General features: G+C 40.8%; 1 protein-coding gene across 1 annotated transcript in view; it reads right to left on the bottom strand.

Annotated features, from left to right (window-relative positions):
• Positions 1 to 17,446, bottom strand: part of LOC135220677 (xylosyl- and glucuronyltransferase LARGE2s-like) — a gene marked incomplete in the record, with an annotated part of 198,997 nt that overhangs the window by 11,952 nt on the left and 169,599 nt on the right.

The raw sequence follows: 17,446 nt of genomic DNA, 5'->3' as shown, positions 1-17,446 counted from the left end.
TTGAGCCAGAAGTTGTGAGCCAACATAGCTGTTCACTTTATAATTTTTTTTTAGTTTACTATTATAAATTATATTATTGGATATCGTAAGGTTTTTCACTTTGTTCAACTCATAGCGGTCATGAACGAATTAATCATATTATCATTAAACCTTATGGGGAAATTAACTTTGGATCATGAACTTAGTAGAACACAAACAAAGTTTAAGAACGAATTGTGTTCAAGAATTAAGTACTGTACCACAATATCTATGTCAAAAATTATTAAATGGCCTAACAAGTTAAAATTAAAATATTCAACTACAGCTCATCCCGTTGCTGAATAACTACTGGTTCCATGCAACGTAAAAACACCATACAAACAAACAAAACTAAAGCTCATGTTAAATTATTGTATTTGTATACAAATATTTGTAATATCCCAGCAGAAAGAACTGTGTAAACTAAGAATATTTTCATCACTAAATTATGTGAATGTCTTTGGGTATGAAAACTGCATGGTGCACAGCACCTACATATATTAAACTGATTAAATTAATAATTTTTCAGGATGTCCTACATATTAAACCTTTGGAAGTACAACAATGAATACAATGCAAGAAGCAAGAAAAGAATGTTTCAAAATATCGGGAGGCCAAGCACCAGTGTCAATTCAATTTTTAGCAAGGTTTATTTTCATTGACTTCAGCTTTAATATTACCTTCATGTTCATCTTACAAGTATGGCAAGAAAGCTATAAAAAATTAGTTTTAATTTGGTTTGGGATTGTGTCATCAGTGCATCTCATGTGGTGTACTGTCAGCATTATTATTGGTTGTTTATGGCATCCCATTTGCCCAACTGCACCCACTTTTTATCCTTTAACTTTACTTTCATTCTGCTTCCCTTCTTCAACCTTGCTTTCCAACAGCACCACCTCTCTTCATAATCTTAGGCACTGAATGGCAGAATGTGCCCTAGGCTTGACTTTATATTATTCATGACCAGTTTGAAGGACAAGGCCAGTTAATATTTACATGGCACTTTTCAGCGCTGTAACCCCGAGTTATGGTGCTTACGGCGCTGTATATGCTATTTATCCCCAATATAATCATGATGATTTGGGTTAAGGAGATTTTTGGTTTACAGCACCCAGCCAGGAACGGAACCCCCACTGTAACCTGGGGACTGCCTGTACACCCTCTGTTCTTCCCTCTATTTAAAATATTCCTTCATGGTATATTTTTAATTACAGGCAGCCCACGATTACCAACCATATTACCATCGGGATCGGTTACCGGCATTTTGGTTATATGGCGCTTGTCCAATAAATTCATAGCTGGGGTTTACCCTCCGTAGGGTTTATAGCACCGTTGTCTGGTTATTGGCTTCTTAGCCTAAGCACTAACAGACCCTTGTAAAATACAAATGTAATGAACACATATACATCATTTCTTGGCTATTTTAAAATACTGTGCTTTGCTTCCGGTATCCAGTAATACTGTATGTAGTATCATATTACTATTGCATTATAAAATACAAACAAAATGATCAATGTTTTGGTTTGGAAAAATCAGCTGAGGTATGTTTTATTTCACCAAATTTAATGATTCAAGTTATTTTCTTGCTTCTGGTTAGTGTAAATAAATCTTTAAAAACTATTTATACGGGACATGGTTATTTTTAGTTATATGAAGTGTTTATTAATATGGAACAATCTATTTTAGTTATAGTGATGTATTAATATGGAACAATCTATTTTTAGTTATATGAAGTGTTTATTAATATGGAACAATCTATTTTTTGTTATATGAAATGCTGTTAACAATTTATTTTTTGTTAAATGAAGTGTTTTCAAGCCGAAATGACATAAATACATCTTGTTCTGAACTGAACTAGATTTAGTTCCCCCCCCTTCATAGAAGGCGCCATTTTCTGGTTATTGGTGTCTTAGCCTGAGCACTGAGATGTAAGGAACTTTTTATATTTTGTTCCTTTTAACTAGTTACCTTTGTAAAGGTTTCTGTTGCCGCCTTCTGGTCTTCTTCATTAGTTGATCATGTTCATTGTCACACCCTATTTGGGCGTGATTAATGACGTCACCGGAACTGTCCAGCTTCCGGTGGGAGGTGAAAGGTTATTTAAATAAAAAAACGAATGCATTTATTTAATTGCTGCCTGTATGATACACACTTCACTTGTTTGGGTTATTATGAGAAACTCTCTCTCTCTCTCTCTCTCTCTCTCTCTCTCTCTCTCTCTCTCTCTCTCTCTCTCTCTATCAGTGGATTTCTCTGAGAAACTAATTTTCCTTCTTGAATTGACTGAAAAAAAGATAATTACTGTATTCCAATCAACAACTTCCATCAGTACTTTGTTTCTAAAACCATTTTCTCTCAGCTTACAATGGCCTGTGTCTTCTCAATGCATGCTAGTTTGATAAGTTTTGTAGAGCCTTGGGAGAACCCTTACTCCTCTAAGGTATTCTGGTAAAACCTGTAAGCATACTACTTTACATGGTTAACCTGTGGCAACCAGTAACACATATTTGAACTACATATATAGTATGCATGATTGAATTACATTATTTTCCTTCTACAGTCAACCCCTACTATTCGCGGACTCTCGTATTCACGGATTTTTTATAGTGTAGTCGTTGTTTTGTCCTCTAAGGAGTTACCCTCCAGGATGTGCGCGCCAGCGCCCCATGGTGACTAGATTATTATCAAAGAAATATCTTTTAGACTCATCTTGTAGCCAGATATTAAGCCATAATGAAAAACACTATGACAAGTGATAAATATAATGGACTCAAAGACAAGAAGGCATTTTATCTTTTCTTCAGCGAAGCTGTACCCAGTTTCCTACATCAAAACTGAAGAAGTGACTAATACGTATGTGCATCAGCCATCTTGTTTTATGATCGGGTCGGTTAAAAGACCAAGAACTATCACCCCTCTAGTCAACAGAGTAAGGTGTTTCCTGCCAGTGCGCCTCATTTTGGAACATTTTGATCCCTATTTTTTTCTTCAAGAATCATGGAATCTCAAAAATTTGAAAGTTAAGTGTATATTTTTAAGATTTAGTGAAAAATATTTAGGTCTGAAACTGTAGAACAAAGGTTTGTTTTGAATATAGAAACCAGCCTTTGTTTGTCCGTCCTCCTTTGTTTGGAGAGCATATGGTCGGTGCAATACACGATCCTTGCTAGCCTTTTTATGAAAGCAAGAATTTTTAAAAGAATCTGTCATTCCTTTTGGAAGTTTTGGCTAAAGAATTGGTCCACAATGTATTATTAATTTAGTTAATCAACCCAATGGAAATGACAACAGTTTCAGATAGTTATTCACCCAGGACCTCTGCCCCTGGGCTCAGCTGTAGGTAATCATGTTACACAAGCTCCCCCCAAAAGTGATACTACACAGTTTGTGGTATTTGATCAGTTCCTTCAGGAAATATTAAGTAACATGAAAGATGCCCTTGCCAAAGAATGGCAACAGATAATGGACATATTGCACGATTTTGAATAAGAAAAAGAAATCAAGTCAGTAATGTATACAGCAAAATGTAAATGCCTTGCATCTTGCAACAGAATAGGGAGAGTGGAAACTAAATCTGTTCAAACAAGAGCTAAAGGTATAATCCTAACTTGAATCCACAAAGTGGCCAGTTTGGATTGTATAAGCCCCTATCAAAATGTAAGGGAGACTTCAAAATCCTACTCTGATACTGATAATCCTTGGTGAGATGCCTTGATGTGCATTTTCTCTCCAGATGGTAAACATCTCATTAGCGAGAGAAAGACCATGATAGAAATTGTACATGTTGAGTTTAGAGACAGGGCAGCATTTCCTAATACAGAATGTTGCCTAATACCACCTTCGCCAGACATCGAGAAACCTCAAAAGGAAATATTCTCTTACTAATGAAAGCTGTAGACAACACTCTTTACCAGGTGAATAGGATATGGATCTACATATACTTATATTATGAATAAAACTCGGGTTGCTCATTGTGTACCACGATCCTCATGCCCTTCACATTTAAAATAATAAACCATGTGAAGGCACACTCTCAAAATTATGTAACACTCAAACTAGAAAGTGGGAACCATTGGCAAAACTAAAACCATTTGCTTTGGTCATCCCAGTTTCAAAAAACTCCATCGAAGGATGGGCAATGCCTCAACTTTTTTTTATATAAAAAAACTCTCCCTAGATATTCCAATTCAGCAATTTAATACCCAGAAGAGAAGGATATTGTGCTAGGACCCACTTTCTTAGTATCTTAACCACTTCCTTCTTGCTAGACGTTGTCACAGAAAGGCTTTTGGAAGAATCCACGACAATTTTTGCTGCTGTGGCTAAAAGCCTTAGAACATTATGGGAAGCACTATGCATTTTTAGATTGGCACATAAAAGTGCGAATGGAGATATTGGAAAACTCCTACAAGTACTTCCCAATGTGAGTGCTTTATTACAATCTAATGCCTTCTGTCGGGATCTGTTTGAGCATTCTATTGCGACTCAAGTTTAAAGAGCAGGCAAGTCAATAAAATTGTACTGTGTATACTTTCCTGGGAACAAAATTTCAGGAAACAAACAAAAAGCCAGAAATTTTCCCTTACCCAATCCAAAAAGGCTTGCTTTGATAAAAAAATCAAAGAGACCATCAGTCACCTCCAATAGTTCTCATAAGCAGGTAGGACAACAACCTACTCAGCAGAAGGCACATCCTTTTCACAAGGTCCAAAAACCTTATAAAGGGAAAGGAAAAGCAACACCTGGAATGCCCCTCAAGGGCAAAGGTAGAGGAAGAGGGGATACCAATTGGAATTGTTTGGTCTGGGGTCAGCTTCAAGATATTACAAAGAATGGAAGTCTTCTCCTTGGGGACATCGCATTATTTTCAATGGGCTCGGGAGGAAATGGTCTCATCTCCCCCTATCTATGAAAGGCTTCTTCTAAAAACCAGACCCCTCTCTGGAAGATTACGTGTAAAAGCCCCTGTTAAAAGGAGCCATAGAGAAACATTCATATATATATTTGTCACCAAACACGTCTCTTCAGTGTTGGTAAAAAAAAAAGGATTCCTCCAAATGAAGAGTGATCCTCTACCTATCGACATTGAAAATTGTTTGCCAAAAGTTTTGAATGACTACCGTTGCCCAAGTACATTCAGTCATTCCAAAAGGTACTTGGACAGTTTCTGTAGATCTGAAAGATGCATACTGTCACGTCCTCATTGCCTTTCCCTTACACCCTTTCCTAGGGTTCCAGATAGGGAAAAATATGTACAGGTTTAAAGTAATGCCTTTAGGGCTAAAAATTGCTCCAAGAAACTTTCCAAATTGGTGAAGGTAGTTGTCCAAGAACTCAGGAAAGAAGGAATACATTTAATAGCTTATTTACAGGAGTGGTTAATTTGGGGGCGACAAGAGAAAAGTGCTTGAAAAAACTTATAATAAATTATAAAAAAAAATCCTGTGTCACACCACACGACAGTTTAGTGGCTGGGAATATGTTGGGATACTGTTCACAGCCTTTTGTACCTCCCCCTCAAAACACAGAATAGAATAAGGGAAAACTGCAAAAGGTTCCTGGCACAGCCGGCAAATAGAACATATGATGGGTCTGCTGCAGTTTGCATCAGTAACAGATCCAATACTCAGATTGTAACTGAAAAAATGAACAAATTTTGACTCACACAAGAAACAAAGATGATAGACAAATCTCACAAATGAATCAGAAAGTTGGAGAGATACTTCGGCCATGGACCCGGCATCTCTGGCAAAACAGGTCACCCAGACTCCTTCATCTGTAAAAGTGACAATACACACAGATGCCTCGTTAACAGGTTGGGGAGGACATTGGTAGGATTGTCAGGTGGTGGAAGGTGGTCAGCTACTCTAAAGAAATGTCATATCAATTTGCTAGAGCTGATGGCTGTTTTTTTGTCTTTCAAGAAACTCAAACCCCAAAACCCCCGACACACATTCTGTTGGTCCTAGACAATAAGCTGCAGTGTCCTGCATCAAGAAATTGGGATCACGTTCACTTCCTCTCAATATGTTAATGTTAGCCATCCTTGGATGCACAGGTAAAGAAGTGGCACTGTTGCAATTCACCTTATTGGTCTCTCACTGGAATAGCAAACTCTTGTCAAGGAAGATGGAAGCCTCAACAGAGGTGAACATTGGATTTGCCACATACGAGAATCACAAACTAATCACAAACTCCCAATATGTGTCCCCGAATTTGGGCAGTCAAGCAACAGCAAGAGAAGCCTTCCCACAAGACTGGAACAAGTGGAAGACAATATATCTTTTTCCTCCACTGTTCCAGATTTTAAAGGTTTTGAACAAACTCCAAACCTTCAAAGGAACAGCTTACCTAGTAGCCCAAAATTGGCCAAACATGCATTGGTTCCTATTACTTCAATAATAGGCAAAGAGATCAATTCCAGTACCGTCCGCTGTACTATCCGAGAAAATTGGAGGGGAAGTCGTTTACACATCCTCCTCTCTTAAGCCAAGACCTTCACGTGTGGACGTTTTTAAATATAATCTAACGTGAAAACTACTGACTCAATATTGCTAGGAACCTAGTGCAAATACTACAGACATCATCTATCCAGCAATACCAGTCCATATAGAAAATATGGTTAGATTTATATCCATACTTAGAGACCAATTGAAATCTCTAAAGAAACACTTCTAAATTTTCTTATACACTTCCAAATACCTCTTTAAAGACAAGCATCCTGCATTTACAACAATTATGGCAAGCAAGGCAGTGTTAACAGAACCCTTGCTTTATGGATTCGGGGGATTGATCCCAGCAAAGAAGTTGTCACTTCGCCTCTGGGGTCCTCCCCCAGGAGGCCCAAAGGGGGGGGGGGGCCTCAAAGGGCTGCCAGATGGGGGAGGGGGGGGCACAAATGCTTGATAAAGGGGATAATTATATCTAAAAAATATTAATTATGATGGAATTCAGATTTTCAAAATGCTGGGAAAATATTTTAGCTATAAATATGAAATTTAGTTGCTAAATCTAAATATAAACTATTTCAAATTCTATATTAAGGAATTATTAAACAATTATAAAAGGTAACGTAGCAGAAACCCTGGTATTACCTGCTGCTATTGACATGGTGGAAATAATGCTAGGTGAATCAAGTGCCAACAAGTTATTATACAGCAATCCTCTTGCAGATAATACAGTTACCAGATGAATTTCAGACATTAGTGACGATTTGTGTGGTCAGTTGACAGATGCACTTGAATATTTGCATTTTGGGTTGGAAGTAGATGAGGCTACTGATGTAGTGAAGGATACTCACTTAATAACTTAGGTATGCTATAAATCTGCCAATGAAATTAAGGAAATCTGTTGTTTTGTAAACCTATCGTTGGTAGAGCCACAGCAGCAGAGGTGTTCAATATGATTGACAATTTTTTCAGTGAACCTGGAATAAACTGGGAGAAATGCATTGGCCTGTGTACTGACGGAGCCCAGTCAATGTCAGGACGACGTGCTGGACTGCAAACTTTGGTGAGAGAGAAAGCTACACACGCTTCATAGACAGGCACTTGCATCAAGCGGTATGAATGCAGAATTGGGTAATTTGCTCATAGATGATGTCAGAGTTGTAAATTACATAAAGAACAGTCAGTTAAAAGGAAGACTTTTTACAAAGTTATGTAAAGATTGTCAGTTAAAAGGAAGACTTTTTACAAAGTTATGTAAAGATTTTGGTGCAGAACACACTGCTCTCCTACATTACTGTGAATCATGCTGGCTATCCCATGGAAAAGTACTTCAGAGAGTGTATAAACTTAGAAATGAAATTGCTACATTCCTTTGTGAACATAAAACAGAGATGGAGATTTGTTCACTGATGATTATTTCATTCAAAAACTTGCTTACATGTTTCACATTTTTGAGAAACTTAACCATCTGAATCAGTTATAGGCATTTTTAGTGGGTTTTTCTTGATTTGAAATAACAAAATAGGCAGTTTTAAGCATTTTTATAGGGGTTCTAAGTATTCATGTAGCTATTCGCGGGGGTCTGATACACATCCCCCTGAGAAAACTGTCCTTCATGCCTCGTGTATGCAGGGGCCTCATGTGCACATTTTTGCACAGAGTGATAAAATAAGTGCATTTATGAAGAAAATTGAGTTATGGAAAAGGAATGTAGAAAATAACATTTTCGACATGTTTCCAAATTTACAAGAATTTCTCAAATATTCTAACACAGAAGGTGGAAATGAACTGTTTACTGACCACTTGAACACTCTGCTGGGGAAGTTTTTATTTTACTTCAAAGATGTAGACATAAGGGGATACAAATGGATAAGGAACCCATTCGGTGATAACTCCACAAGCAGATTGTCTACATCTGACAAGGAGCAACTTATTGATTTGTCATGCGACGGTTCACTGAAACGTGTGTTTAATGCAGAACATTTGCATATAATTTGGATGCAAGTTAAAGAGAAGTATCCTTCCTTGTCATCAAAGGCCATTGACATTTTATTATGCTTGCAATGTCATACTTACGTGAATCAGGGTTCAGTGCTGTTGCTGTTCTCAATGGCCTCACTGGCGGGAAGATAAGTGATGACCCCACAGACAACATTGTTGACGGCTCTGGCCCACTTGAAGGCATCACATGCTTACCAAAGTAGTGAAGGCCAGGAGGAGGAGGGACTGCCAGTGGGACTTGAGGAGGCTGGCGAGCAGACAAGAAATGTGCCAGCAAACCCTCCATAGAGGGTGTACCCCGTAGGCCTAGGGACACCCAAACTGCCACCATTTTGTTGGACTCCAACCAAATCTGAAACAAAGGAAGCTGGAGGGGGAACTTCCTCTCCTGAGGGTATGTGATTATTTCCCACAAGAGAAGGGGGCCTCATTAAACATAAAACTATCACGTGCACCACCGGATACTCCCAAAGATGAATATATGGAAGAAAAGGACAGGGACATGGGAACAAAAGATGCAGGAGGAAGACTACTGAAAGAAGGAGATGCCAAAATGTCCACTTGGAGAGGTGAAAAACCTTCCCAAGATGGACAAGTCGACAACTTGCGTTGATCCCTCTCCTTATAAAAAGCCCTCCAATGAAGGCCAGGAATGACATTTCGGGCATGGATTAGAGAAATACTACAACAATTCGCACAGCACCTACTGCAAGTCGAATGGGGGATCTCTAATAGAAGCCAAAAACCTGGAACATGGAAATCCCTGAACTCCCAGGCACATACATTGATGGGGCTTGGAACTCTTGGAGGAATCCATGACTAAAGGACAGACTCACACACTCTAAAATGTAAAGAAATAACGGTCAAACAAAGCAACCGTCATGGAAAGGAGAGTGCAACATGACTACTTTCCAAGGGGGTCAAAGGAAGACTGAGGTGTCACAAGGTCCCAAGCTTGGTCGGTGACCAGCTTCCACCTCGTATACGTTGGGTTGTCAGATGCCGCAGATTCCTTGTTTTAATCTTTGATTGTTTAAAACGGGTTTCCAGCTGGCAATAGAAGATTATCTTATTGTTAAGACCAAAGGTTTGTTCAGCGCATGAACAAAAGTGTATTAGGTTGCCTGTCCTGATACACTATTATTACAAATACTAAAAGTAGTACTACATCTTATTACACATACCAAATAAAATATAACACAGTAAAGAGTAAAAGTACAATACAAAATAACAGCTACAGTAATACCCCGAACTTGTGCGTTTTGAATTGCGTGAATTCACACACATGAACTTTTCAATGGAACATAAATAATTGTCACACGAGTTTTTCGCAGACACACAAACATAAGTGAACCCTTGAGAAACCCTGCAAAAGTGTTTGTTTAATTTATGATTTAATTTATAAATTTTCAAGCTTTTGTGTGTAAATTAAATAACAATAATAAAAATAATAATTCTCTCTCTTTTACTGAGATGAGAGAATTTTTATTGTACATGTACAGTTTATGTTTATTGATATTTTCATCATTAAATAATAAATATAATAATAATAATAATATAATAATAATCTAATAATAATAATAATATAACTGTAATTACAAAATTCATATGAAAATATTTTTCCTTCATCTTTTGTTTAACTCGTTGAAGAGAAGCTTGAAGCCTGAGCTGTCAAATATGAAATTTTCATTATTAAAATGAAGTTTTATGTATACTTACCGAACAATTATAGAGCCGTGATTTCCACGAGCGGCAGGATACTAAATTCAAATTTAGCGTGTCGGCGTCGCCAACACTGGTGGTGATGACGTCATCTCCCTCCACTCGCGTGGGAGAACCAGGTACAACTGCCCAGCGGTGAATCCAATTCTTTCTGCCCGTCCGTCCACCTAAGGGGAGGAGGGTGGGTATAATCATAATTGTTCGGTAAGTATACAATAAAACTTCATTTTAATAATGAAAATTTCATTTTTATTGTAGTGTCTTACCGAACAATTATAGAGCTGATTACACATTTATGGGAAGGTGGGATTCAGTGGACCACTAGTATTTTTAAATGGTTACATTTATTGCAATACCAGTAAACACTCAAGGTGTCTGTTGTACCTTACCTTGTAAGAGAGCTACAGCAGACTGTTACTGCCTCTGGTCGGTGCTCTTCTTACTATTGTAGAGGAATTGGAATTTGACCAAAGTTAGCCTCTACGGAGTGGAATCCTTCCGTAGTTCAAGCGAGTCCAGGCTGACTGACGGAGGATAGTAACAACAACGATTGCCCTTGCCCTGGGCTAAGACCAGAAATTCATCATACAAAACATTTGTCACCAACACCAGATTACATATATACCCAACCATTGTAAAATCTGACCTAACAGACTGGTGAGTATCCCAGGTACTCAGTACCCCCAGCTTCCCTTGAACTCGACAACCTATTCAAGGTGAAAAGTTAGCATAGAGGTGACGACCCCTGTGCCGTTTCTTTCTCCCAAACACCATGCCAGAAACCGCCACCGGGACCTAACGTTTTACAATTCTCGGAAACCGTTTCTATCTCTTTGAGATAATGACTCGCAAAAACCGAATTCGATCTCCAGAACGTGCTCTGAAGAATCGAAGCTAAAGATAAATTCTTTCTGAATGCTAAAGAAGTTGCCACTGCTCTAACCTCGTGAGCTTTAACTCTCAGAACGGAAAGATTGTCGTTCTCGGTGGACTGCGAGTGAGCTTCCCTGATAACTCTCTAATAAAGAACAATATAGCATTCTTAGAGAGAGGACGAGAGGGATTTTGAACCGAGGTCCAGAGCTTAGAAGATGTCCTCTAATACCCTTAGTGGCAAATAGATACTGCTTAATAGCCCTGACTGGACATAAGAGCCTTTCTTCCTCCTCATGTCCAACCAAATCAGATAAGTTCCTTACCACACAAAACCCTCGGCCAAGGATTAGAAGGATTCTCATTTTTGGCTAGAAGGTCAAAGATACCGAAATACAGCATTGCCTTGAGAGAAACCGACTCTTTTGTCTATAGCGTGCAATTCGCTGACACGCTTAGCAGAAGCTAGTGCAATAAGAAAGAGTGCCTTCTTAGTCAAGTTCCTGAGTGAAGCCGACTTCAAAGGCTCAAACGGTGGCCCCATGAGGAACTTAAGCACCACATCTAAGTTCCAAGCCACTGTATCTTGCGGGAGCTTAGTGGTTTCGAAAGACCTAATGAGGTCCGACAGATCTGAATTGGAGGAAATATCCAAACCTCGATGTCGAAAAACCGAAGAGAGCATGGCTCTATATCCTCTGATCGTCGAAGGAGCCAGTTTCTTAGAGTTCCTAAGAAATAGAAGAAAATCTGCTATTTCGTTAAAGAGGTCGCAGAAGTAGAGCTTTAGCACTTTCTACACCACTCTCTGAAGATTCTCCACTTCCCTTGATAGAGTTTGTTAGAAGACTCTCTCCTACAACGAGCGATAGCTTCTGCAGCTCTTCTTGAAAATCCTTTCGCTCTGACAAGATTCCGGACAGTCTGAACCCTGTCAGAGCTAGAGCGGACAAGTTTTGGTGGAACCTCTTGAAGTGAGGTTGTTTGAGAAGCCACTTCTCTGGAAGGAAGTCTGGGGGGGGAAGTCTACTACAACTGGAGAAGGTCCGGGAACCACTCTTTCCTGGGCCAAAAGGAGCGATTAACGTCAGTGTTACATTGCGTGCGACATGAACTTGTTCAGCATCTCTTATTAGACCGAACGGAGGGAATGCATAAGCTTCCAGACCCGACCAATCCAACAGCATTGCGTCCACCGACCAAGCTAGAGGATCTGGGACTGGAGAACAAAAAGAGAGGAAGACGGTTGTTCCTTGATGTCGCGAACAGGTCTATTGACGGTCGTCCCCAAAGGCGCCAAAGTTTCTGACAAATCTTGTTGTCCAAAGTCCACTCCAGAGGTAACACTTGCTGTTGACGACTTAACTCGTCCGCCAGGACGTTTCATCTTTCCCGGAACAAATCTCGGGACTAGCTGAACCTTCGCTTCGTTTGACCACAGGAGGAGATCCTTGGCTACTTCGTACAGAGAGAAAGACTGAGTCCCCCCCTGTTTCCGCACGTACGAGAGAGCCGTGGAGCTGTCGGAATGCACTGCCACTACTCGACCTTCTACTAAGCTCCGAACTGTCTGAGCCCCAAGAAAATTGCTAACAGTTTCCTTTACATTTATGTGGAACTTCTTCTCCTTCTCCGACCAAGCTCCTGAAGTCCGTTGATTTCCCAGTAGGGCTCCCCAACCTGTGTCCGATGCGTCGGAAAAGAACTGTAGGTTCGGGAGGATGGGTCGTAAATCTAACCCTTCTTCCAACCTTGCTCGAGAGAGCCACCACCTTAGGTCCTCTTTTATTTGATCTGTGACAGGAAAGGTAATCGAGTCTGGTTGTGTCTTCCTGCACCAAGAGGCTCTCAGGAAAAACTGCAGAGGTCTCATGCAGTCTTTCCCAACGTCACAAATTTCTCCACTGACGTCAATTTGCCAGGAGTCTCATCACTGATTGGCAGAACTTACCTTTTTGTCCAAGAACTCCTGAACTGTCTCCAGACAGCCTTGAACCCTCTTCGGGGACAGAAAAGCCCGAAAACTTGAGCATTCAGAATCATCCCCAAATAAAGGATGCTCTGAGATGGAACCAAACTGGGACTTCTGTTGTTGACCAGAATTCCTAACTTTCTGGCAAGATCCAGAGTTGTTTCCAAGGTCCTTCATGCACGACTCTGATTCCGACCGGAGAAGCCAATCGTACCAGATAGAGGGAGATTCTTACTCCTAATATGTGCAGCCAGCTTCCTATCGGGGATAGAACCCTGGTGAAAACTTGAGGAGCGGTCGCTAGTCCGAAGCAAAGCGCCCGAAACTGAAACACCTTGCCTCGAACATGAACCTCAGGTACTTCCGAGATTCGCGATGTATCGGAATGTGAAAATAAGCGTCTTGCATGTCCGAGAGACCATCCAATCCCCCTGTCTGATGGACTCCAGAACCGACCGTGGTCTCCATATGAAATTTTGTTTTCTGACATGCAAGTTCAGGGCGCTCACATCAAAACCGGCCTCCAGCCCCCTGATGATTGGGACTACAAAAATGGCGATTGTAAAAGCCTGGAGGAAAATCCCCTTCTATCTGTTCTATCACTTCTTTGAGAACAAGCGCTTCCACTTCTGCGGCTAGCGCCAGAAATTTGTCTGAGCCCGGAGAGTATGCCTGGAATGGAATTGGCACAGGTGAGAGCGAGGGAGGTGAACGAGAGGAATACGATAGCCGAACTTGAGTACTTGCACTACCCAGGCTTCTGCTCCTCTGTTTTCCCCATTCCTCCCAAAACAGAGCCAGCCTGGCTCCCACTGGTGCATGAAGAACCCGAGCTTTCATTTGGAAGGTTTGTTAACCTTGGCTGAGGCCTTAGACTGAGGTCGCAAATTCGACTTCGCCGAAAGAAGCGCTTGGGTTTTCTCCCTCGAAAAGGCACTTGCCAGAGGAGAAACCGAAGGAACAGTCTCCACAGGAGCTTTAGGTCTCTTAGTAGACTGTGCCAGTAAATCCGAAGTAGATTTCTTATCTAGCGCAGAACGAAATTGACAACACTACATCGTCTGGAAAGAGGTTATCTTTCACAAAAGGAGCGAACAAGAGCAGACTTCTGTTGGGAAGTAACCCTTTTAGAAGCAAAGGAGCACCAAAGTTGCCTTTTCTTAAGGGTACCAAAGGCGATGAGCGAAGCTAACTCATCACATCCATCCCTAATGGATTTGTCCGCACAGGACAGAACACCAATCCAATCCTCCGCTAACTCCTGAGAAAGAGAAGGACAGTCTTCGATCTTGGCCGCTAAAGCGCCAATAGTCCAATCAAGGAAGCTAAAGACTTCCAAAAGTTTAAATTGATTCTTTACAACGTGGTCCAACTCCGGCGCTGTAAAGAAAACTTTCGCTGCGGCGAAAGCAGATCTTCTAGAGGAGTCGATTAAAACTGGAGAAGTCTCCCTGGAGGAGGCAGAAACTCCCAGAGAAGGAGCTTCCCCAGTTACATAAAACCTATACCTCTTACGAAGCAACTTAGAGGGAGGGTAAGCAAAAAGAGCCTTCCCTAAGTCTCTTTTCATAGACATCCATTTCTCAGTCTCTTTCAACGAATGTCTAACCGCTTTAGATAGAACAAGTTTTGGGAGGAGAGGGTCTGAAGTCTCCTCATCAAAAAAGTCGAAGTTGGGGAGCGCGGAGCCGCTTTCTCAAAATAATCTGGATAAGATACCAGAAGAAATCTAAGGAGACGTGAATAACACGAGAGGTGATGTGAATCCTCCTACCTCTACTTCTTCTTCATTCTCCGATACGCCGAAGAAGTAGACGGAACTACAACCTGATCTGAAGTTTCGAACACCCCCTTGGACTCATTCATCCAGTTGGTTAACATCTCTAACTGCTTGCGCAAAGGCGCCAGAGACGAATCAAAAACAGTTAACGTAGGCTTGGAAGAGCCTAAATGTTCAGACAGGAGGCGGAAAAAACTACTTGCGCCTCGCTCGGTAGGCGCCGAATTCGAGGCGAAACAGGCGCATCAGGCGTAACAGACGAAAAAGCGAAACCTAAAGAAACACCCTTAGAACTGCTAGCTACAGCGCTAAAACCACAATCTCTACTAGTAGATGGAGCTGAAAAAGGCACAGATTGAGGCGACGAACGAGCCACTAACGCCGCGGCGCAACCCTACTCTCAGGCTCCTTATACCGCTTGACTGGAGGAGGCGAAGAATCGGCGCCTGAACGCCTCTTTAAGGGACGCAAACGGGCGAATCTCGCCAAGAGCGCCGCGCGACCGGAGACGAATCGCTTGAATCATTCGAAAGGCGTCTGACCGCAACACCTTTCCCAACGCTTAAACCGAGCCCTGTTGAGGCGCAACAGGCTCAACAAGAGAGGCGCCTGTCTGTGGGCAAATCCCGATTGACTCCCTTGGACTCCGGTATGTCTTCTCCCCGTGCGGGGGGGGAGCTGACAGTGACCTTTGTCTAGGAGACGTGTCAGGACAGACAGACGCACCCTCAACTACACTCTTACCTGAAGCCGCTTTCTCCAAAACGTCTTAACTGAATTACCAAGTTGCAAAACCGTATTCGCTAGTACCGAAAAATTTCTGATCTAACCTCGATTCCAGACTGGCAATGGTGTCGGGAAGAAACTACACGGTAAGCCGGAGAAGTGATTAGTAGGAATAGGAGGTGTAGTTAAAGGAGACATAACAATTGAGGAGAAACAGAAGGAACAGATGCATCGCAAGACGAAGCAGAGCTAAGTCTACTTTCCTAAGCGCTGCTTTTTCTAATTCTGTCTTTAGCTAATTTCTCCGAGTATGAACTAAAAAACTTCCATTGAGAATCAGTCCAATCACTACACTCGTTACATGTTCGATCTGCTGAACAAACCTGTCCCCTACACTTACATTTAGTGTGAGAATCATACTCTAACTTGGATAATCTAGTTTTACATCCTGAGATGCAAAACCTAACTCCCGACGGACTAGAATCCGACATGGCAAAACGTCTAAATAAAAAGCAAAATAATAACAACGCCAAAAAAGAGTACTTCACCAATTCCGAAGATCAAATCCACAAGAAAAAAAAAAGCGAAGCAAAGTCATCCAACCGCACCGACCACCGATGTTCACCGGACGCCGGCAGGAAAAGAATTGGATTCACCTGGGCAGTTGTACCTGGTTCTCCCGCGAGTGGAGGGAGATGACGTCATCACCACCAGTGTTGGCGACGCCGACGCGCTAAATTTGAATTTAGTATCCTGCCGCTCGTGGAAATCACGGCTCTATAATTGTTCGGTAAGACACTACAATAAAAATGTCAATTTTATGGACAAGTGAGGGAGTGTTTTGAATCAGCAGGTCACAGGATTCTCTCTCTCTCTCTCTCTCTCTCTCTCTCTCTCTCTCTCTCTCTCTCTCTCTTTATTTCTTTTTATGGTACAGTATATGAGATGAGTGTGCTTTTATGGTACAAGTATAAGTTCATTGATATTTTCAAATATTAATAATAATAATGATAATAATAGCATATGGGAGTCTTTACCCATTGCACCTTTGATTTCTCTAGATGAAGTATTGCTTGCAACATCACGTCAGCCTGTACAACGATCCAGCAGGATAGCAGACAGATATAGCAATATAGGAGATGAAATTACCTAGTTGGGCCACTGACCGCTTTCTTCATCACCATATCCGTTGGAGATCTGACGGTAGGGGTCAGAAATTCTTGACATCTTTGCCTTGTTTACCTTGATACATTTTATGTTAAATTGTTCATCTGACTGAAGGTAAACCAAGGGTAGGGTTCAAAAGCTTTTACATAGTTTTATAAAATTTTACTATCCCTACCATCAGTATATTATTGTGGACCTTAAATAACATTGCTTTTGCCCTTGTAATTGAGATTTCTACCCAATAATAAAACTGTTGTTACAAAATTTGTATGAAAATATCTTTCCCTCATCTTTTGTTTAACTCGAAGAGAGCTCAAAGCAATAGCTGTCAAATGTGTCAATTTAATGCGACAGGATAGGGGAGTGTTGCCAGCAGGTCTCTCTCTCTCTCTCTCTCTCTCTCTCTCTCTCTCTCTCTCTCTCTCTCTCTCTCTCTCATAAATAAGTTTCTCTTTAATGTAAGAACTCTCTCTCATTCGAAGTCAGTGTATATAGATAATTTAAAATTCATCTAATTTTACCTTTACTATCTAGAACTGTAAATGCGCCATTCTAAAAACATAGCTACATAACGAGAGTTGTATTCGTCCAAATGAAAAGTAATGTTGTTCATGAAAAGGAATTTCATGACAAAGAGACAGAATAAAGAATTACTTAAAAACGAGGTTGAGAAGACTTCTAAACATAGATCAGTCAGGACAGGAGGGAAAGAGAGAAATGCTATACATAATCTTCACA

Source organism: Macrobrachium nipponense, chromosome 2 (genome assembly GCF_015104395.2).
Source record: "Macrobrachium nipponense isolate FS-2020 chromosome 2, ASM1510439v2, whole genome shotgun sequence".
NCBI lineage: Eukaryota > Metazoa > Arthropoda > Malacostraca > Decapoda > Palaemonidae > Macrobrachium > Macrobrachium nipponense.
This window is presented reverse-complemented; position numbering and strand designations above follow the sequence as displayed.